Source organism: Nipponia nippon, unplaced genomic scaffold (assembly GCF_047370975.1).
Source record: "Nipponia nippon isolate SJK-2023a ecotype South Korea unplaced genomic scaffold, ASM4737097v1 scaffold_2, whole genome shotgun sequence".
NCBI classification, from domain to species: domain Eukaryota; kingdom Metazoa; phylum Chordata; class Aves; order Pelecaniformes; family Threskiornithidae; genus Nipponia; species Nipponia nippon.
The window spans coordinates 10,422,068-10,446,199 of record NW_028262336.1 but is presented as its reverse complement, the minus strand read 5'-3'; the positions used below and the strand labels follow the sequence as shown (position 1 = coordinate 10,446,199).

General features: G+C 39.6%; 1 protein-coding gene across 2 annotated transcripts in view; it reads left to right on the top strand.

Moving 5' to 3' along the window:
• Positions 1-24,132, top strand: part of LOC148055650 (uncharacterized) — a 169,446-nt gene that overhangs the window by 62,765 nt on the left and 82,549 nt on the right. Inside the window, exon 1 of one of the 2 annotated variants that reach the window (XR_015704909.1) lies at positions 23,676-23,735. The exons of the other annotated variant lie outside the window; for it this stretch is intronic. The gene's annotated coding sequence lies outside the window, so the exon portion shown is untranslated. Of the gene's footprint in view, positions 1-23,675; positions 23,736-24,132 lie in introns of those variants that run through there. 2 annotated transcript variants of the gene reach the window in all.

Sequence of the window (24,132 nt, the reverse complement as noted above, 5' to 3'; positions counted from 1 at the left end):
AGTGTGCCCTGGCATCCAAAAGGGCCAACCGTGTCATGGGGTGCATCAAGCACAGCATAGCTAGCCGGTCAAAGGAGGTGATTGTCCCACTCTACACTGCACTTGTGTGGCCCAAGTGACCTCAAGTACTGTGTGCAGCTTTGGGCGCCTCAATATAAGAAAGACATCAAACTATTAGAGCGTGTCCAGAGGAGGGTGACCAAGATGGTGAAAGGTCTCGAGGGCAAGACTTAAGAGGAGCAGCTAAGGTCATTTGGCTTGCTCAGCTTGGAGAAGAGAAGGCTGAGGGGTGCCCTCATCGCAGTCTACAGCTTCCTCAAGGAGGGCAGCGGAGGGGGAGGTGCTGATCTCCTCTCTCTGGTGACCAGCGACAGGACACGAATGAAGCTGCATCAGGGGAAGTTCGGACTGGACATTAGGAAAAGGTTCTTCACTGAGAGGGTGGTCGGTCACTGAAACAGGCTCCCCAGAGAAGTGGTCACAGCACCAAGCCTGTTAGAGTTCAAGGAGTGTCTGGATGATGCTCTTTTAGTCATATAGTTTAGTTTTAGGTAGTCCTGCGAGGAGCAGGGAGTTGGACTCGATGATCCTTATGGGTCCCTTCCAACTTGAGATATTCTATGATTTCTATGATCTACATCTGCCAGGAATTTGTTACTTTCAGTCAGAGTACAGAGCTGAGATATGAAATCTTCAGAGCTCACCCGATTCAGCTCCAGTTGACTGGTAGCCTAAGTAAATAAAGTGATTTCACTCCAGGAGGTTTTAGGAGATTAATTTGATTTCATCACCACTGTAAGGATTTCTGAGGACATGCACAACCCATATTCTTTTTACATCACCTCTGATCATAATCTCTTTCCAGGAGAATGAGAAAAATTTGTATTTTATTGTGTTACTTGTATTGTGATTTGGGTGACTGAGAATGCAGAGCATGCCTTTGCTTTTGTCTGTTCTTGCTCGGAAATTCCCTTTGTAATCAGACGCTTGCTCTCATTGACTGTAATGGAAGGAAAACAGCCCTTGACACACAAGAAAGGACTAATGAGAAAGGTCAGGTGAATGAATAGCTCTTTGGAGCAAAAGCGGGATTTGAGAAACAAGATAAAGCAAGCTACAAAGCCAGGGCAAGGTGAGCATCCCAAGTGGGATTTGGCGACAGCCTGGAGGCTGATGCTGCACTGTTTCACTGTTCCAGGCAATGCATGGTTGGTTGCACAAAGGAAACAAGTCCAGACAAATGATCCTGCTCTCAGTATAGAGAGGCCTTTAGAGTCAAAGGTCTGCGAGACTTTTATTTCATCTTAAAGGGAAGAACTCAAAGCAGGAACAACGTGGCTTCCTGTAGTTGTTTCCAGATCCTAAAAAACAAGTGAACATTTTCTACCCAGAGTGAGCATCCTCAGGGTAAGGAACTGACTGACTCAGCCATGTATCAACTTGCAATGTGTATATCCCTGCAATACAAGCCAGCAGGCATTTGTTTTCTGTGCCATAAAAGACCAAGCAAACATATCATTATTATTACTATTATTTTTACTGTTTTGTATTTTAGGCTTGTATTGAGGAACTGTGAATTTTTTTTTTTTTCAAAGAACGAACTGGCAAAGAAGATTAAGTGATCTAATAATTTGTAATAATGAGTATTGCATTTGTGAGTACTACAGAATATTATATTCTGGCTTTGGGACCACGCATGCATTTTATAGGGGAATAAATAAATAATCATTTGTGACTTCAAAATGTAACAGTCTTCAGAAGGGAAGGGGAGAGAAATGAATGTTGATTCAGAAGGGAACTACTGTTCCAATTTGCCATAATTTTAACAAGAAGAGCTCTGTTGAGTGCTTACAGGAGAACAATGTGTAGTTAATACTTCAAGTTAAGTACTGGCTTGATTTTTTTCCTCTTTATTCTTGGATCCAATTATGAGCAATCTACAGAAATAATGAGAAATTACTGAAAGTTTTCCAAATTTCAGACCTTTTTTAAGGTAATGAGAAGGAGCCTTAGATTTTAATACCGTTATATCTTGCCTCGATTTTCAAAACTGGATGAACTTCCCTATGCAGTTCACCTCTGAACTATCACTGTAAAATCTGATCTGTTACTACAGTTTATGGCCAATTGGATATTGCTTTACTCACACCAAATGATAACATACACTAAGAGCAGTCCCACAGGACCAGTGCAAAAACATGGACAGTAAAACGCAACTTAGAGTTTCAAAAAGTCTGGCCTTACAGCAATAAAATGGGTTAATTTGAAAAGCTTTCCAGAGTTTGAGAATTATTGGTATTCCTCATTTTGGGGAAAACCAGGTTGAATTATTCATAATAAAATATGGTTGGAACTTTTGTTGGATATGAGAACTTGCTATTTGCTTTGGATGTGAAAAGAGATTCTAAGTGTTTTACCTCCCTTACTGAGAAGCAGTAATTCACATCAATAGTCAGTGATACTGCTCACAAAGGGGAGCTGAATCCTCTTCTGGTCTTTAATAATTATAGGTCATATTGTGCCCCTGGCTGTAAAACAGATATTCTCACTTCAGGAGGTACACTGCTGACCCCTAGTACAAAATTCAGCGTCCAGCTGGCGTAGTAAGCTGCGCAAGGAGTGGGTGCAGTTATAAAAGTCTTCTAAAGGATTTTTGTGGCCTTTTCTAGGCATGGAAGACCCAACCTGTCATGCAGGGAATTTCTGGACTTCCAGGATGAATCCCAGTCTGGATTCTTTGGTCCAAAAATTGTTCCTAAGAAAGACAGGCAGAAAATCATAGCATACTCTATGAAAATCGTATTGTCACCTTCCTAGTTTACACTAACAAGACAGTGTTTACACTAACAAGGGAGTCTTTCAGTGAAGTTAATATCACAGGTTGAGTAGCAAATCATCACACAGCTGTAGCAAGCCTTCTTCTCCACCATGGAAGGACCAAATTATACTCGTATGTGGTAGAGAAGACATTCCCTAGGAAAGAGAGGTGTCAGGTGTAAAAGTACCTGGACCATGGATGTTGACACCGGAAGGTCAGTTATTAGTGTTGCAGCCACGCTGCCTTGCCTGTGCTGCAGGCAGAGGAGTTCTGGGGTGGTGTACCCTGACTGCACAGGGAGCGTAATGCAGGACATCGGATGGGGCTGCACTACCCCTCGACCACACTCTACCTTCCAGGGTAAAACCATCTGGATATCTGAGTTGGGGGAGAACCAGTATGTCCTGCAAAGGATCCTCTCATGTGAAGAGTATAGAATGAGGAGTGCAGGTGCACTCAAAATACACCTGTCCTGCATTTGAGACCTAGACAAAATTGCTGTAGATGACATTCTCTTTCTGAACACTTCCAGGCAGAGTGCTCTGGAGTAGGTGTGCAGTCAGCCTGCTCTAGAGAGGAAAGTCAGCTGCAGGGGGCACATGGGCCAGTCTGCATTACTTGGCTGGCAATCCATGGACCACTGTCTGAGGTGGGTACCTTCAGCAGTGTGGATGCAGCCTTTGGCACTTCCACTGATGCTAAATTGCAAGCATCTGGACAGCGACCTAGCAAAAGTTCTAATTAGCACCATGGAAAACTAATCCACTTTGGAGAAAAACTATTAACAATTGAGCAGATACAAGGAGCTTCTACCACTCGTGGCTTTGTATGGTTTATATTTAGTTGTTTAGCTAGTGCCTCGTTGTAGAGTTGATCTGTATTTTAAGACAACGCTGACATTTTGTGGTTAAAGATTCACCACATGGTTGCACTTGCACATGTCCTTCCCTCTTCAGAATTCCCTGTGGATGTTTATTTCCCACTTCTGAAGTGTTATGTCACCTTTTAAGAGAAAAGTGCTAGGCAGGAACTGGTGGATACAGCCTCCAGGTGATGTATTTGTCATTTTAGGGTATAGAGAGCGAGGACAACATTTGTTGAAAGTACCAGATACAAGCCATTGAACAAGAAGATAGCAGTGGCACTTCCAGGGGGGTAGGTATACCAGAAATAAAAAGATTTTGTGGCACTCCAGACACAGAACTGAGAGTCCTAGCCAGTAGCTAATACCAGAGTCCTGGCTCTTTCCAGGTGTCCAAAGCATGAGGGAGTCAGCAGAGATGGATGTCACAAAGCAAGAGACAAACAGCCAAATTCAGCACTTCTGTATACTCTCTTTAACTCAGAGTAATTCCACTCATGCCAGGGGAAATATTCTTGTCAGTATAATTAGTAGCAATATTTGACTCAAACTTTGGAACGTAAGGTTAGTCTTTGACACAGTAAATATTCAGTTTTCTGTTTACCTTCTTCATGTTAATGTTATAAGGTTTATGCTGTAGTAAATAATATAATAGTACATTTTTATTAGATTGAGTAGACACTTTTACATTCAGTTATTAGCTGTTTAGACATTGGTAAATGGGCTATTCTCAGAGATGCTGATCTTTGGATATCCCTTTTCTCTCCAAATGCACATTCCAAACCACACACCATTTCCCTTCTTTAAATCTTATAATCTTATTTTTTCAGTCTTCTTTTTTTTTTTTTTTTTTTAACTGAACAGCAGATTTTATTTGTGTCTGCAGTTTTTTAGTGTTTGTTTTTGTTGGGGATGGTATGCATGGATATTTTATTAATGTTCAGAAACAGCATTCTTTATGATTCCTTATGATTCCTTCCTTCCTCTCTCCCTCCCTCCCCTCAGAACAAGATATATGAATTAGTGCAAAGTAATATATAAAGAACTTTTTTAGTGGTTTATGTGATCAGTACAGAGCTAGCACAGAGCCTTCCAGAAACTCTTGGCAGGACCCTGAAATGATCATCACAGATGAGTGGCTGATTGCAGAGCTGAATCAATCTGTGATTACATTACAATATAAGGGCCAGTTTCTGCAACCCTTTATTCATGCAAGCAATCCTAATGGAGGCAAAGTTAAGAAGGAAAAGAGAGCTGAAATCATCAAATTCCTTTCAGGCATAAAAAGCATCCTGAGGAGTGAAGGGGTTAATGCCTTGAAGACTGTCTTTTCCCCACATTTTCCATCAGCTGTATACAATGTGAAATGAAGAGAATTAATTTAGTAGTTGCTAATGGCTTAAATAAAAGCAACCTCTGTAAAGCCCAGTTCCAAAACACTGCAGGTATTGCTGACTCATTCTGCAATTCAGAGAGGATATTTCTTCCAGTATTCTGTTTAACTTTGAAAGACTGATGAAAAGTTCTTTAACTAGGAGTGGCTTCTACAGGTGGGTAATTTGTGGCATACCTATCTGCAGCTTTTACTTGAAAAATCAGTGTATTCTGGTACTGTTTTGAATGCCATAAAAAGTGTAATAGCAATTGGCCTGTGTTTCCATTGTTATCCCTAGCCCAGCTTAAAAATATAGAAATTTGACATGGTATGTTCAAAAGACAGAGGAATACATGATAAAAATGTAGGCACAAAAAAACATAGTGGGTTGGCTAATTTGCCTCCAGCGTTGCTTATTCCATAATTCCAAAAAACATTTAAGAACTTGTGCTTAAATTTAAACTGTGTTTAATAAAGCCTGTCCCTATGCAAAGCATTTAAGCTTATGCTCAACTTGAAAGCTGTGGTCAAGTTGTAATGATGTGAATAGAAAAAGTGCATCCAAGCTGATCAGCATGAAGCAAATATCATAGAACGCTTTGGGATGGAAGGGACCTTTAGAGGTCATCTAGGGTCATTTGTTTGTTCATTCCACAGTGCTCTAATGTACCCCTAAAACAGATGGGGTAGTGTTCAGGTGAAAGAAATACAGGGAATGCAGTCTCTGCCCTACCTGACCTCAGATCTTGCACAGGGATTGGAAAAGGTTTTTGAAGTACATTCCAGCAGAAGTGTCTGTCGTTTTTTCCCCCCTTTCTTGGTTCTATAGTATAGAGAGTCTTCTTTCCCTCCAGGTTCTCTGCATCTCAGGAGACTGTTGCCAGGCTCCCCTAACTACTGCCACCAGCAAGCTCTGCATGCAGAGTTAAGGGAGCAATTTCAAGAGCATCCTTGGGGACCATGAAAGGTACTGAATAACCAGGAGATGGAAGGAGGGTATAGGAAGAGCAAGTTAGTTTAAAATGTCTACTTCCTTATTGATAGAATCTGTATATACAAGTACGGAAAGATTCCATTTCAGCTGTTAAGGATGTTATTTCAGTTATCCAGCACATAACAGAGTTGCCATGAGTGCAAGGAAGAGTACAGCTCTCAGTCTTTCCAATGCCCTTTCATTTTAGAAACAGGTGAGAAAAGATTCCTACTAGATGCTGGTCCCAGGGTATGAGGGGAATGTGTGTATTTAGGGCTTTATACATTAAATGTACCTGAGGCTGCCTGTGGTCTCAGTATTGGTCCTGGAAACTCTAAGACAGAAACATTATAAAGCTTCCAGTCTGCTTTTTAAAGAGGCTTTAAAGCAGACATTTGAATATGCACATACTGACGCCTTGTTGCTGGGTATGGAGGGAACAACAGGAGATTCAGGGATGCAGGGCTATGGCACAGATGACATTTTTTTGGACCAGAGTACAAGGAGTTAAACAGCAGTGGCACATTTAAAGTAGTTGCACACTGGAATGTTGCAAATCCTCATGTTTCTCTCAAGATCTTGCACACAGAGACAGGTACGAGATGCACAGACTGATACAAAGCCATGCAGCCTGGCTAGGCTTTGGCAGCATCAGGACTGGGTTTATATACTATTTTGCATTTCTGTTCAAATAAGTTCTCCTAAAGCTTTAGGCATTCCTGAAAAGCTACAGTGAAAGGGACAGTGTGTTTTCCATAGGCTCCATGGCTCTATGGGCGAACCGACTATGCAGCTGCCTAGCGTGGAGGGAACTCTGTTGTGAGTGGGGAGAGAGGGAGAAAGCTCCATTGGGAAAATGTTGCAGAAATAGGCTGCTCCTTAGGCTTGTATAATTTTCTGTCATTGACAGTGATAGGGGGATGTTCAAGCAAGGATGACTTAGTGCTGTGTTTGATCAAATGTAGTAATCTTGGCCCAGGAAATTCATTCAGATGTTAATAAAAATGGAAAACTGTGAAATCATGGCATTTGCAGGATAGTAGGGAGGCTTTGTCTTCCTTCCTGCAATTTACCCTCCTTCATTGCTGAGGCCCAAATAACAATGTGGATAAATGGCTATTATCACAGGACCTGGCTTTATATGCCTTGTGCAATGGTAGGAGGAAAATTAATACAGAAGCAGCAACCTGATGAAAGCCGTTGTAACAATAGCCATTCTTTGTGAAGTGCTGCATCCTAAACTGATTTTCACTAGATGTTTACAATTGTGTATCTCTGCGTCTATGTAAGAGATGTTCTTGTTTACTGTATGATTTCATCAGCTCCTACAGCTTGAAACACCACAAAGCACCCTGTGCTCTAACATGCAAAAGCTGATGGATTCTCAGTGTAGAGGGATTGTACAAGACCCTGCTACGCTCCCACCCCCCCAAAAAAACCCCCAACCCCCTCAGGCTGCTGGAGTTATGATGTTTCTTCTTTGATTTCACCTCTGGAAAAAAAAAAAAAAGATGTGCAGCTGAAAGCTACACTGAAAAGAGAGAGGGGTGGGGGAAAATATGCTCCTAAAATGTTTTGAAGGATAGAAATTACCTGCTTTTTGTGAGCTGTGTGCAATAAATTCAGTCTAGGCATTAGTTATCCAAATTACCTCTTCCTTTTATCTAACATAAAAACCACTGTCACACTCTTAACTAATGTTTCATTTTTGTGTGTAGATGCAATATCGGATGCTTAATTAGGCCAATAACTATTCACGCATTAGTGTGAACTTTTTGAAGTGTAATGGTAACTTGTTAAATGTATAATTATTACCACTGATAATTAGCAACCTTTTTTTTTATGTGCATCACTGGTCCTGAAGGAAAAAAAATAACACTTCCAGTACTGGATGGTGGAATTCAGTGGAATTCACACCTTGAAGACTTGACCTTGCTTAGGTAGAAGTCCCAATATATTGTAGTCTTGGATACTCAGTTGTACTCTACATTTCTAAGAAGCTGCTATTATGAATTTCCTACTAATTTAATGCCTTTCTGTTGTCTTTGCAACAGGAAAACTGCATCCTTTGTGTCATTGTTATGAAAACCTTTAAGACTCCTTTGATGCAACTAATTCTGTGTGCAATCCTTGCTTTTTTTTTTTTTTTTTCTTTGGAAATTCAAATAGCAAACACTTGATTCCATAGCTGAAAGTCTTGGTGAGGAAGTTTGTTTATTTTTAAAGATCCAAGATGCATATTTTCGATTTCACTTTAGAAATTTGAATGACAAAATACTTCAGCAAACTTGAAGATAAAATGCTCATTCCTGCTAAATGCTTTGGAAGTATTTCTCTAGCCTGACCTATTCTTTTTACTGTTGTGCATGACTTGCATATAAATTTTCATGTGTGTGTGTGACCATATATATAGGTAGGTATCCATGTATATATGCTCCCTATATATACAATTTATGTGCACACACATTCTTTAATATAACATTAAATATAGAACCATATGTTATGGCTTCACTATTATTCACTCAGAAGTTAAACATTTCAGAAGCTGAGTATATCATGTAACTATAACTCTGGTCCTATGCATTTTACAGTCTTTAACTGGGTGATCATGCATTACTTCTCAAATAACACATCCATGTGCAGCTTTATCTGTATGCTTAGAAGTTGAAGTATTTTAAAAATAGGCATTTCTCCACTCCTTCTCCCAGGAGCTTAATCTTATGTTGTTTGAAGTCAGTGAAAGCATTCTTGCTGACTTCCATGCTGCAGGACGTGGAACTCCACTCCCTAAGCTAGTCTATCCTCTGTGCAAATGTAACTTGAATATGGTACTTCACACCCTGATTGTCAGACTTCCCCTTCATTGTTTCACAGGTATAGTAGCATTTGCATGAGTTTTATTTTGAAACATTTATTATTTTTTTAATGAAAATGATTTATGAAAAACATTTACTGGGATTACTGATCAATTCCTTTCTGCTGCTACAAAAGACTTCTGTACGTACTTAGCTTTACACATAGCCAGGGGTCATAGTAAAAAAAAATTACTATCCAATTTTTAGAGGAAGTTTAGGTTTTTGATTAATTTTTTTAACATAAACTTTCCAAGGACAATTTTAATTTTCCTTTTTTTTTTTTTTTTAAAAAAAAGTGCGACTACAAATGGTTCCAAATAAAAATATTTTTATTAGACTGCTTCATCTTGATCTGGGCTTATCTTCTCATTCAGATTGTATTTTCATATTGTCTTCCATTTCATCACAAGGAAAATCTATAGCATATCAAAAAAGGGAGTATTCAACTAGAAGTCCCAATGTTTGAAGCTACCTAGATTTGAGAAATAGTTGGACCCTTAGAAAAACACCAATTATAAATTTTGGATCAAGTTTCAAATTTGGATTGCTGATTTGAATGGAATGTAAAGGACTTTAGAGGTGGCATCTAGATATAGTTCTTCCCTAACCAAGTTACAAAGCAGATGAAAAGAAATAAACCAAAAGAGAATGATCAAGAAGAGCAATTAAAAGCTAAATAGTTCCCTGCTGTATTAGAGTAGCAATAACCTTTTGTTGCCTTGATTTACTGCTTTGTAAATTGGGAATATCATGGCTGTTTCTGATGTTTACACAGCACTTAACAGATAATTAGGATTGTCTACATGCTAAGTATTTCAGCCATACGTGGTATTTTAATGGCAATACCCAGACATGCATATCAAAGCACTGTAAGACCACAGTTTTTGCATACTTCATCTAGGACAAGAAAGGATGTTTCCTTCATTTTCCCATAAACCATTTCCTTTCCTCTGCTTGGACTGTATGAACTTAGAAGAGCTGGTACCTGGAGACATAATGGGAGGTTTTGCGTGTAAAGATCTCCTCACATAAAATTGCTTTCTTTCTCTAACAACTGGATATAGATCCTGATGGTCAGTGAATTCAGTCTGTTAGGAGGATTGTCAGTATCCCCAGTAAAGACTGGGACGGACCAGAAAGTTGTTGTCTGCTGCTCCTTTGATCTCAATTTGCACAAATTGTCCAATAAAACTAAAATCATATTTCTAACTGTAACAGGGCTGGAATACTAAATACTACATGTAACCAGTGGGCTGTATTTCCCTTATTTCCTTTTTTTTTTTTTTCTTTTCCATAAGGATGATATATAAGGAAAGAGATAGTAGAACCTTCCTTTTAACTCCTTCAGCCTTGCCCGTGCTTTGGCCGACTGGGTCATCTGGAAGGCGTTGTTCCTTAGGAGATTATTGTCTATGCAGACTTGGCTGCACATAGCCCTATCACCATGCTGAGCTCAAGTTAATATATGCTGCCTCCTGGTAAACCTTGCTAATTTGGGTTCAGCACTGTGCTAACTTTAATTAAATGGCTTCTAATTCAGAGCTGGCTCGTATCTTGGCTTGTATCCCCATTCATGGGAAGACTGAAATTTGTCTGCCCACAGTGATATGACAAATCCCCACAGTTATCACTGAAGTTCTTTACTGAGTTGGTATAACTTGGCATTACGACTATAATGGCCTGACTTACTAGAATCAGTGTGAATGTTTTATTAGTATTTGCTATCAGATGTTCAGGGAGTCAGGGAAATGTACATTAAAACATTGCATCCTTTAGTCAGAAACATGAACATATTTTATCTATATCTGTTGCATTTTTTGCCTCCAGAAAGGTGCCACAACAGCAACAAAAACTTTTTGAGTAAATAATGTAAACAACATATGAGAAAAACAGCCAACAGTGTCATAAAGCTAATCAAGAATATATTTTGATTTGGACTGAAAATGATGCAATGTTCCTTTTTGTTCCTTGCAGTTATAATTTCTTTTCTGTTTTAAAATAATGATGAGCGCAATTGACATCTGCCAAAAGCAAATGATGTGTCAGCTTACCATAAATTCCTTGTCAAGTCTGGGCAAGTGTAAAGATGCTAAATGTAACATTAATTGATCAACTTAACATACCAGAAAAGCTAAATCACTCCATATGATGAAAATTCTTACTTTTGCCGTGTTCAGAATATCCTTTTCACGTGCAACTACTTTACCACTAAACAATGACCATGCAACGCAGGTGAATTGCATATTTATTCTCCATTGTTGCAAATTATTTTAATTACTTCTGCAAAGGGTAATTGGCACAATCAGCAGAGGTTAGCAGATCATCTGGGAACATTTATTTTGCTGATTTATCCATCCTTGAAATGTCAATTTTAAATTATTTTATTTTTTGTTACAAATATTATATATATGTATACAGCTATAATAAATGTAAGTGTTTTCTAGGAGAACTTGTGACCTCAGGGTTCATGAGTTAATACACTTGTTCTGCCTACTAAAGCTAAACTGAATGTTAATGCAACATTTCAAATACTATCATCTGAAGTCTTTTGTAAAAACAATATGTTTGTATTGTAGCACAGGACTGTATTTATGCAATGAGAAAGCATAATGTGCTCAATAAATATTGAAGTTCTTGGCCTCCTGCTGAGCATTTGATATTGAAGCGTACCTAGTTACAGACTTTGAAATTGATGCCTGTTTTCATTCTGGGCTGAATTTGCACCTTTGCTACAGTAATTTCACTTTGCATCTCTGCACATAATTATTGTGAGACTGATTCAACAGGGGAACAATAAAGAGAGAGATAGAGTTCTGGCTGAACAGCAGGCAGTGTTGTATTATTTTAACGAAACTGGAAAGTTTGAGGAACTAAAACAGTAAACGTTGCGGACTTCAGGCAGTTGTTTTCTGGTCATCTGTTACCCTCACAGTATTTGGAGCTAAATTTCTGTGAAGTGAGTTATAAGTGTAAAAGAGAGCAGACTTTTGGCCTTTGTGGTCCCTTCCACAGCAGAGTAAGGAATCTTGTATTAATACATCCATCACCTGTAGCCTCCAAGCACTTAGGTGCTCATATGGATACCTGAGTAAGGAAATGCAGCAAGGGTGTAAGACAGGCTTCTATCTTCCTAACCCTAAACTCCGTATCAGTTCCTCCTTATGTATTAACTCTTCTGAGAACTCCTAATTAGCTCCCAAGGCAAATGAACTTGGGATGGTGACTAGTTCTCTTCATTCTGCACTGAGTCATCATAGTTTTAGGTCATAAGTAGCTGTAATCTTTTCCTCTGTGAATGTGCATATATTTTTAATATTCGTGTTAATGCTGAAATGCGGTCAAAGCATGATTATTTTGCATTGGGATAAGGAGCATCTCAAGGAGACATTCACAAGCTGAGCAGATCCTTAGCCCCTTGGAAAGTGTTGCAATACAAGCACTTTGAGGACATACCAATTTAACAACACTCCTAGATTTGGGAGGATGGTGGTGGTCCCCCAGAGGGCATTTCATTTTGCTGGCATCCTCTGAGAGCAGTCTGTGTAGACTGCCCACAGGAGAGTCAGACCCTAGGCATAGTCCTACAGAGAGAGTCATTGACATGAAGGCAGTTCTTTCAATCGAGTTAAGAGCAGTGCATTTCTCGTTCATGAAATTTTGGCCCCTTTGAAGCCAATAGGAGTTCTGTTGTCTTGCAGCATGGATGGTGTTTAAGCCCTGAATCTGCAATAAGCTAAGTGGTCGAGTTCAGAATGAAATATGAGAACTGACTATTCCACAGAAATTAGTAGGCACATGGGAGTAGTCTGCGTTTTTGGGAGGGAAGTTTTCCAAGACACATAGGAAGTTACCCCCATTTCAGCTGAAACTAGCTACTGAATTTCTCCTTTGGGTAATAACAGATCTCTCCCAGTGTCCTTATTATGGTTCATTCAATATAAGAACAATAAAAGTGTACACAGAGGCCCAGCTATTCAGGCACCGTAGATCCATTGACTTCAAGATCTGCTGAAAAATCAAAACAAAAGCATGCACAGAGGGGTCTTCAAACTTGATCTATAATTAACTTAAAAAAAAAAAAAAAAAAGTCTGTGCCAGTTCAAATCCTCATACTATACGGTATGATATAAACTGACATACCACCACTGATGTTGCCAGACTTTCATCGGTCACCAACCTGATTATCTCATGCATTGGGCCACTGGTGCCAGAGATGTAAAATGAAATTCCAGGCAGTGCAGTTTTTCAGTGTATTGAAACCAGGGCCTTTTCAGTTCTTGTCAATTCACTTTCTTAGGACACATCACCTTCTCAAATTTAACTTTGATTTTACTACTTGGCTCAATAAAGGGGCAGAGTGGCCAACGCGATGATGAAAGATTTTTATATGAAGTCGGTATCGCTTAAGGTTATCGGTAAGCCTCTCTCCCTTCCACCACTTCAGATATTCAGGTTTCCTATGCATATTTCTCTGGGATGTGTCTTCTTTAGACATTAGCAATCTCAATGGTCTTTCACGAAATATGTTTCCAATTTCTTTTTCCTAAGCAGCAGAAATGTTGCAATCAACTTTCTATGGAAAAATGCTATAGGCTATATTCGTTTCAGATGTTGTACCCCAGCAGCTGCAGCTGTGACGTGTGTTGTCAGAGAGTGGGTGGATTGTTCCACTCGCTGGTTGTTGGTCTTCGTTTGGTCCTCTGACTCGTAAGGAACTTTTGCTATGGTTGTTTTCAAATTGCAGTCCTCCTCTTTCCCTTCTTTTGCCACTGCCATTTCTGTACACTTGCCTATTGATTTGCTTCTCTTCGATAATTTTCCTTCTGCAGGAATGTAGGGGTTTATATTCCTGACTCATTTTTCCTGAGTTTGCACCACTGTCTTCACTGCCCTTCACTTTGTTGAACTCATTTACATCTCTGTAAGGAGTGGGAGAAAAATAGCACCCTTCAGTGCTCCATTTGCTCCTCTCATTGCACAGGTGTAAATGACAAGATATGAGATTGTCAGGAATTAGGTCTGGCTCAAGCTACCCAGGCATTGAGTTATGCTTGCAATTTGAGGTTCAGAAAACACCGGGAACTGTCAATTTTCATGTTGTGCAGTGGTAAAATGGTATGGAATAGCATAAAATCTTGCTTTGATCCACAGTCACTACATATTTGTGTGCTGTAGCAAACTCTGAACAAACCTGAATTTAGATGTGAGTTTATAACCCCTGGATTGGGCAATATTGTCTTTGAGATATCGGGTTTTGCTGCAAACAATTCATGCTACTCTGTGCATGTTCTTTTGCTTATAAACGATTCAGTCTTCTGTAGGTTCCCAGGCATAGGTTAGTATTGTTGGTATGAAAAAGTTTTCACTTCAGCTGGCCATTCTGCCCTCATTACAAGGGCATTCATTTGCTTGCCTACCAGTTTCTGAGCTATAGAAATAGCACCCTGCTATATTAAGAAAAGTGGGAGCCTGTTTACTATGCTGGCTTAGAAACTGAGGTCACCCAGCAACTGCTTCAAGAGCAACTGAGGTTTGTGTGGCCGTGGGGAGGACTGGGACCTCAGAGAAGAAGATGGACAGCTGAGGATGGCAAGTACCACAGCTCTCCTGGTAAACCATCCTGCTTGCTTATCAGATCCCTACATGTAGGTATATTTTGAGTTCATAAGTTATTCTGCCCATTTATCCAGGCTTCCATTCACAAATCCAGTGCATCTCAAAGTTTTGGTTTAATCCTAGTTTATTAGTAAAGTTATTACACTGAATAACTTACAAACTCTCAGAACTTTGCTCTAATGATTATCTTTAACCATGCACTTCTCAGAACAAGCCTGTGCAGTGGCCTAAATGACACACAATGTTTTACCCTGGTTTTAAAATAAAATTATCTGAACTCTGTCTCCAAAGAATGTGTCTCCACACTCAGACGTGGGTCCTATGGAGTTCACAAAATCACAGAATGGTTGAGGTTGGAAGGGACCTCTGGAGGTCATCTGGTCCAACCCCCCTGCTCAAGCAGGGCCACCTAGAGCCTGGTCTTGTCACTGGGCACCACTGAAAACAGCCTGGCTTCATCCTCTTTGCACCTTCCCTTCTGGTGTTTGTATACATTGATGAGATCCACCCTGAGTCTTCTCTTCTCCAGGCTGAACAGTCCCAGCTCTCTCAGACTTTCCTCGTAGGAGAGATGCTCCAGTCCCTTCATCATCTTCATGGCCCTTTGCTGGACTCTCTCCAGTAGCTCCAAATTCACAGTCACCCATACATTTTTAAGGGTGAAATTTACCCTGTGGCTTTTTTGTTTGTTTTAATCATTCTGGCTATTTCAGGAACACTTAAAGTGGAAAAGTAATGAGAAAATAAGAATATCTAATTTACTCTCAATTTCTTTTTTCCTGCTAGATCTGCTTAAGAGGCTGTGGTCTTGATCTAAGTCATCTAAGAAATGAACAAAGGAACAATTTATGTGGGAGATTAATGAGTGTGAGGGGCTTTGGTAATATGGCAGTAAGTACCATAGAAATGTTATAAATACCTAAAAATTCAGCACAGACAGGGATGGGCAAAACTCCAAATGATTGTCACTATTGTAAGATGGAAAATAAAACCCTTAATGGGCAAAACCTCTGCCTGTTATTGGTAAGAAGCACTAAAAGTAGCCATTCTTAGGAGCACTTGTGGTTGACTAGCACTTGTTATGCTACAGGAGAGGAGTAGTAGTCCTGAGGAAGAGGTTTTTCTTTGTCATATCAGCAGTTTTAAGCAGAGCACAGATGCTTTATGCTTCCAGGCTTGGTAACATTAGAAGATCTATTGAGCACAGTGCAGAAGATGTTTTTTTTTTTTTAAAAGTAAGTGTTGTGTTAGAAATTAATAGTGTGAGTAGTAAAATTTTGCTTCTCTCGCTTAGAGAAACTACAGGCACGTTTCACTTTTGCGTATGATTCTCATTGAGATAGGTGTAAAGTCAGACATTTTCACGGAAGTCACACAGGCCAGAGTCTACAATAGCAATTAAGTATCAAGTGTGCATATGACTAATTAATTAGTGCCATAAGGAAACATATGTTTTGGCTCCTTCCTGGAGCCACTTACCACATGCCTGTGTTATAAGGCAGAATGAGAAGCGGCCCCATGCTGAAATAGGAGTTCATTACAAAACAACATGACAAAGAAGGAAGCAAGTATATGCTGACCAAGCCAACTAGTACAGAGCCACAACAAAGGAAAAAAATACCAGGGAAACTTCTGCACTGAAAAGAGAGCTCAGGCTGCCTTCAAGGGACAACTTCAAATCATAGGTGCACTTGCACAACTTTTTTTTTTTTAATTAATGTATGATTCTTAAACATATTGTAAGGCTGAATATGGCCCATGGCTGAAAAAAAGCATATAACTTACTTCTAATGACCCCATCAAGGTTAGAATAGAGACTGGTTTTGATATTTCTTTTTTTTTTCCCTTGGTTTGGGTTCATATTTGCATATTTACAGTGTCACTTTGATTCACTCCATGCTTCAGTCCTGAGCTGTGGTTCCCCTGGTTGTCTTCCCAGCCTCAAAACAGCTCATTCCTCTTGAGAAGGAATGTGAGCAAAACTGAGCAGATATCTTGCTTTAGTGTCAGTATAAAGATATGCGATGGGCTTTTGGCCAGGCTGCTTCTAAAGAGTCGGTAAGGGCACAAGTCCAGGCTCACCATTTGACCCAGGGGCTGGGGAGCTTCTCTGCAGCTCCCTTCTACGCTTCCCAAAGACAGCAGAGACTTCCCAATTCTTCCTAACTTGTAGAGGCTGCAGAGATGGTCCCTTCCACAGTCTTTATTCTGCTGGGATTTCATTATCCTCAGAATATAGTCTCATTGAAATACACTGCTTCAAATGATGTAACTCGGCTTTAAGGGTAGGATTGCAAAAGTCAGGTACAATTATACAGCTTGGTTATATCTGCCATGTAAATTACTTTTCAAGCAGCATTAAAAATAACATGCTGTCAGTCACTGAAAACGTGGACGGAGTGCAGCTGCAGCTTGGCAACTGAATGTTGGCAGAAACTTTATACCATATTCATTGAATATTTGCACAAGCAGGGATTACATCACTGACAATAGTATGAATTTGTATGTTAAATACAGGAATGCCTTCTAGCAAAATGACAGAGTGACTGGTAATGCCTTCTACTTCCGTGATTTGCTATAAACTTATCTTAGGTATTGTTTTACCCAACTCCTGACATGAAGGTGAGGCAAGCGCAAGTATGTTTAAAATAAATCTCTTCGGAATTCTTCGTATTTCCATTCCCAACTTGCATGAATACACCTCACCAAATGCATTGCTATTCTATGGTACTTCTATCAGACCTAACTGAACAGGATTTAAAAATCTTTAACATGGCTTTATGGTGAGAATATTCATGAATACAAATCCATAGTTTGCTCACACTTAACATAATCCAGGTACACATTTTTCCTGAGCACTGATTCATGGGAAATGTAACACAGATGAAAAACCCATATAGGCTCATGTTTTATATATTTGACCATCTGTGCTTCTTGCTGCCAAGAAGAAGTCCTTTGCCTTTGCTCCTATCATTTTTATTGACACTCTTGGCAGGTGGGCGTTTTATTAGCTTTTTATTATTTTACCCCTCTTTAGGTCCATGGCAGTATTTTAAGAATATGTCCCCTTCTTTCCTGCTGTTTTCTTGCAACTGAGCATCCTGTTTAGTCATTTTATTTCTCATCTTGACAGCTGCCATCCCCTCTGGCTTTTCTGCTTCCACCTTGTGGCTTGTTAAGACTGCTGCTTTAAACCTGAGCACTCCTCATTTCTCCCCCACCTCCTCTGCCTTAACTTTAGGGATCTGTGCATCCAGCGGCAGGCCTGCTGAAGCCATGGATCTCCAGGGATCACCCTGCTGCATTAGCAGTCATCTTTGTGTTTGCTTATCGCAACTGTGCTGCTTACAGCTTGAAGGTGACTCTGCCTCCATTGCCCCTGCCAAAGAGGGCTCTAACTTAGTTGTGGCTAAAACAGCCAATACAAAGAAGGAAAGAAGGACTGGCCAACAATGTCTAGAATTGACACTTGCTTCAGTTTCTGGGTTTGTTGAAGTCTACCTGTGTTTCTGTGAGCACAACCCACCTGGAGAACCCAGGGTAAGCCCAGCTCAGGTGGTGACCAGCTCTCCCGAGCTCTTACAGGCTTATCTTACAGGCGGGGGCCACTCTTCTCCGAAGGACAGGTATCTGAATCTGCCCTGAGCAGCATGGCACAGTCTGCCTCCCGCCCACACTCCCTTTTCGAGGACAGCCAGGGATGCCTGTGAGGGAGCTCGTGGGGGCTGGCTTCACCGGTGCTCTGCCACGGCTGAGCCCATGTGTGCTGCTGGGCACGCTCGAGTCTGGCCAAGCAGCTCTTGGTAGGGTCAGTACTCACCTGGAAGTCCAGTCCTGAAGGTCAAGTTCTGAGGCAGCCCCTGTGCCTTGGTTTTTCATGTGCAAAGTGCTGCTAATTGTGCTCTTCACTTTTCATTTTTATTTCCAAACTCCTTTGGCAGGGCACTGTCTTGCACAGTTTAAGGTGAGCCTCAAGGCACTCTTAGTGTATTATTAAAACTACATGAAGGTGCTGGCCATAAACAGGAAAGTCCTTGGCATTCTTTCAAAGAACAAAAGTTCATTTCTTGATCCAGAAACACAGTTGGTACTCACAAAATCATTGTTAAAAAAATCAACAAAAGTTTTTTTAAAATCATCTTCCGTTGCCCAAGCTCTGATCCACATACCTGCCTGTACTGTTTCTTGATACATCTGTAATCAGAGGGATGTAACAAATAGGTAAACAATTTATCACATCTTTAATAAACTGGACAAAAGAAAAATCAAGATCATGTTCAAAACCCATTTAACAAAAACGCATCAAATAAAATTATTTGCTGTAATTGTGGTCTCCTGGATTTTGATTTGTTGCCAGACAATATTATTTAATGTGCTCAGAAATGAAGAATTGGTATTCCAGTGGCACAATATATCAGAGCAGCATCAAAGCCATTTATAGTCTGTGTGGCTGAGTTGCATATGAGGTTTAAGAAAATATTCTGTTTAAACACACTTAGTTGTGGGTTTTTTTATGTTAAGCATTATCAGGGATAACAATATTTCATTGGAGGCAGATGACTATCCAGAAACATAATTAATCATGATTATTTATGTCATACCTAATTATTAGGAAATAGCCCCAGGGATACACTTCAGTTATATTTCAGAATCTTCAGACTATAATTACTTTGCTTTGTATTAAATATTCTTTCCATACTCTTGAAGAAGTTTAGGACATATTTATAAGAAATAAGGTCAAAGGGATAGAAATAAGTAACGTACAATCAAATAATGAAAATACATGCATTTGGGGAAGTGCTGGGTTATTATGAGGAAGTATATTAATTTCATTCTCTTCATAATTAGGTAAAAGAAATGGTTTTCTACTGTAGTTTTTAATATGTGAGCAGACTAGCATAACAGCAAGGGTCTTAAAACATAGGCCTTCTAAAATTCTGTTAATGTAGTGTAAAGTGGATTAAAATCTGGAAAAAAAAATACAATCCTACCTAAGGGTCTGAATTCTTAAAGACTTTTCATTTGTAAATTTTGAAAGCTATTTTTCAGTGAGGACCTTTCGTATTCTGAGGAGTTTCATAGCTTCTGGTGTTGCTGTAAAAAATATTTAGATGCATTTCTGGCTTATTATTTATAACCCATTGTGAGTAATTAAAGCATTTAATAGGAGTTGTAAAATTAGGTAGGCAATGTACATGAGTATGTATGTGTGTAATTTACATTCCTGGTTGTTAATGCTATTGAATACCTTTAAAATGAAGAAAGGATAAGACTGAATATAAGACCTCAAAACATGCACACACTCGTGGACCTAAGCTATAATTTTATTGAAGGGCATACCACACAACAAAGTCATTCCTGTATAAATGAAAACCTGGACATTTATTTTTACAAATAAGGGTTTTTTCCCCTTGTTTTTGTTGATAAAAAAGATGACAACAACATATTTTCAGCACCGCTATAACCAGAGGCTGTTTTTGGGAACACAGTTCTTGCATAACAGATTTGCAGAACTATGCTGGAATGCATGACATTATACTGTCTGGGAAAGTAGGTTGGAGGGGCGGGTTGGCTTTGGGGATTTTTTTGGTTTGGGTTGTGCTTAGGAAAGTTATGTATGACCAGGCCCAAAATTCAAAGTATATTTGGTTATTTTATTAGCTGACAGCATATGAGCTTAGAGGTAGTCATTCAGTACCTTGGTGTACACTCATTGGTGTGTGCTTAATGTTAACGTAAAGTTGGAGTCTACTGACCTCAATTCACATGCATACAGCTATGCGTATGGTTAAACACGGTTTGTACCTGCACCAGAAGCCTCAGTACAGCTCTCCTTGAATAGTTACGCTGGCTTCAGTGAACTGCCCTGGGACAAAACACTTCCATCCAGGTGTCCCGTAGTGAGTGCTGAATCTCCTCTTGGTTTTGGCAGGAGTGCTTTAGGACCTGAGTAGTTTCGCTCTTTAGGCCTAACCTTACATAGGTCCCATTGACTTTGGAATCGTGTTTCGCTAAAGCTCTTGTTGTGACTTGTCCGTGATTTAGCTAACTGAAAGCAAAGTGCCTTGGCAGCCACATCATTGCCATGTTTAATGCCCAGGCCTTGGTTTTAATGTCTATGTATTTCATGACACAGTTTTGAAACCTCTGCAGAGTTTGACTTTACAAAACGCTCATTAAAGTGAAATTAGAGGATTATTCCCTTTGCAAAATTATTCAACCTGCTTAAATATTAAGGAAAAAATAATAAAGAGGGTGTTATTTTAAAATGCTAAAAAGCAATGTCTCGTATTAAGGTTCAAAGTCAACAATCTCCTCTTAACACTGGGGCAGACAAATACAGAAATTGTTTGCTAGCATTTAATGTAGAGACAGCCCTCAGGTAGAGTCCATTACGGTTTCATGACAGCGCCATGTTTATCTAAACCAGTGATGAAAAACAATGTGTACATTTGAACTGCCACCCTATGTCTTCTGTGAATAATCATATGCAAAATTGAATGTTACCTGGGGAAATATTTCCTTAACAAATGTCTGATTTTTTTCCACCTCTTACCCCAAAGGGTATTTTTCTTCTCTGTTTGCTTCCTAGCCTTAGCTGGACATTTTTTTTTTTCGCCTATTATTTGAAACATCATTAGAACAGAAGGCAAAGTGTTTGGGTAATTGAACATTCAATTAATTAAACCAACTAATATTGAAAGCCAGTGTTATGAATTGCCCACTTTCACCTGGCATTTTCCCCCTCTATTTTTATCCACTTCCCTGAGATTTCTGAGCATTAGTGTCTAAGTGGTGCACTGCTTGGTGCTGCTGATGGACGGGTGCAGCCTTCCCTTAACAAAGCACTAAGGTGGAAACAATGATCTAGTGACTTTTTAGAGAACATTAAATGTTTCATTTTAATTTTTTTCTCCCAGCCTACCAGCCTCAAAAGGCAACCCGTAGGTAAGACGCAGCGAAGCTTATCTATCTGATGTTGATTCAGCTTACACTGAGGTAAGCTGAGGCACTTCCCTGAGCAAAATTTCCTGAAGTGGTGAGTGGCTGAGGTGAGAAGCTATCCATCTCCAAAAGGCTTAGGGGAATTTAGCTACCAGCAACACATGGGAAATGAGAAAAGAAAAATAAAAAAGGAAGAGAATTCTAGAAAAGCGAAAGTGCTCTTCATCTAAGCTAAACACGCTATTTTTTCCCTGAAGGAGCAGTCTTGTGTTTGAGTTTAAACACCCTCCCCACATCCCAGTTGCTGATTTGATCCATGGGTTCTGCGTAAACTGCTGGGCCAGGCCAGACAAACACCTCAGCTTTCACCACGTCTGCTTTTCCCCAGGTTGAAAGCTATTCCTTTGCTTTCCTAAGCACCCTCCACCGATTGGAAATGTGTGCCATAGCCGCTAGAAAGCTGCAGCTCACTTCTGGCTGGTGAGGATTGGTGAGCAGGACGTCTGCGAGGGAGAGGGGTCTGCAAAGCTGGGAAAAAAGGACACTGGAGGTCTGAATTTGCTGTAATTTTGATCTGGCACGCAGGAAGAAAAGGGAGAGGTCAGGGTTACCTTTTCCAAGGACACAATGGAAGAATGGGGATTATTATTTTAGGCAAGGTGAACATAAAATGATCCACAGTAGAAGTTTTTGATGAGATAGACATAGGATGCTTTAAATAAATCTATTCTTCAAAGAGAAATCCTCAATATTATCCTAGTGGTGCTGGTAGGAGCCTATGGCACATCCTCAAGTGTGCACAAATGCACGCTGCCTTCCATTGAAGATTTTGAAAGAAAACAGGCATTTTCTCCCCAAAAAGCTTTGGTTGCCTGTATGCGACATTGTGAAGGCTGTGGCAACTTCTGCATTGTTAAAAGAAATTAGCCCTTGACTGTTTATTCTTCCCAGTGCTTTCAATCTTCTTCAATTTATTATTTTACATCTTCTCTATTTCCCAAGTTTTTTTCTGCAGGAAGAGAGATTTGGCTCATGGCATCCATCCTGTGTTATTGGTCTCTGTGGTTGTAAACCCTGGAGTGTGACTTCAGTGAGAAATCCACTCCAAGCATAAGCTGGGAAAATCTCATTTCATTCTAAAAACTGCAACCTCAGTAGGGAAAAAACACAAAGTGCTGGCAAATAATCCGCTGTTTGTATCCATATGGTTTCCCGCCTTTTTATTTCAAGTTTTCCCAGAGTGAAAGCCCATCTTTTACCAGACAGTTCTCTCCTGCAGTCTTCCCAAGTCACAGCAGAACAGAGGAACTATTTTAAAATTACCATCTTTTCAGATTGTTTGAAAACCTATTAAAACACTACATATACAACTTGGAGATAATTTTAAACTCTTCCTGGAACCTATTTGCAATTGCTGAGGCTCAGAAACAATCCAGGTGAAAAATGACTTTATATAGTACCAAGTTACATATTTTTTACAGCCATATTAGCCACTATAGATAATCTCCTAGTATTTGAATATTAAGTGCACAGTAGACACATCTGTATAGGTATTCAGCTGTACATCCCTCCCAAAGGAGGGAAATAGGGAAGCTTATATAAATGAGTACCTATGTACCATTTTTCTGTTATTCTGCCTTGTCTTAAATTCTTTTAGAGTAATCTTATGGAATTAGATTATGATGATGACCTTGGTTTATTTGCATTAGTCCATGGAAGTAATGACCTTCAACTCCAGAGTCATCCCAGCATCCTTTGCTCATTTGGACCATGTAGGTTCTCTCTGTATTCAGTGTAGAGAGACAGTGAGGTCCAGAAGGTTACACAGCTCCCCTGTCTGAGAAACTGTTGCTATAGAGCCTGTCATTAGAGGGCCTGAGCACCTCCAGTGCCCTAACTTCATTACCATTATACAGCTGTTCCGCAAGAGAATGGACTATGTGTCTTTTTAAAAAAAAGCTTAGACCTCTCTGTATGAATCTATACACTAAATGAGTGTGTAGAAGTCCTCTGATCCTATAGGATTTCGGTGTAATTTTAAAGACTTTTCTGTAAGGACTTCATAATGTTGATGCACTTTTGTACTTGATCATTTTTCCACTTATTTTCCAACATTCCTTTAGTTATCTGGCCACTCCAGGCACCTCAACTGTAAAGAGAGAGGAGTAGCAGTAATCTCTACTGACAGCACCTGAACTATTCTACAGGAAATTAACAGATAACGGGACTGGGAATAATGAAGTCAAAGGCAGCTTTCTCCCTTGGATGCCACTGGAAGTCCAGCCTAGAAGGTAATTATGGATGACCTCTACATACATTCTACATGTATGCATATAGAGACGTAGGTGACAGCCATCAGTACCATGCCTTTCGGTTCAAGGGAATGAGTCAAAAATCCTGTCCTGCTTTTTCAGTTGGTAACTGACTCAAGCTGACTTGACTATTCTGCTGAGGTATGTAATATTTTCCCTCTTTTTTTTTTTTTTTTTAGTGAGGGAGGTTCATTTTACGACATCAAAAATATTTTGAATTTTTTTTTTCATTTCAATAATGAAAATAAGCATATTGGAAAAATCTAAACATTTATTTGTGACATTTTTTAATCAGCATTTCCCGTTTTTAAATGTAGAAAAATGTTAATTTCCATTAAATTTTCATTTAGAAATATTTTTCTGATTTACATAGAAG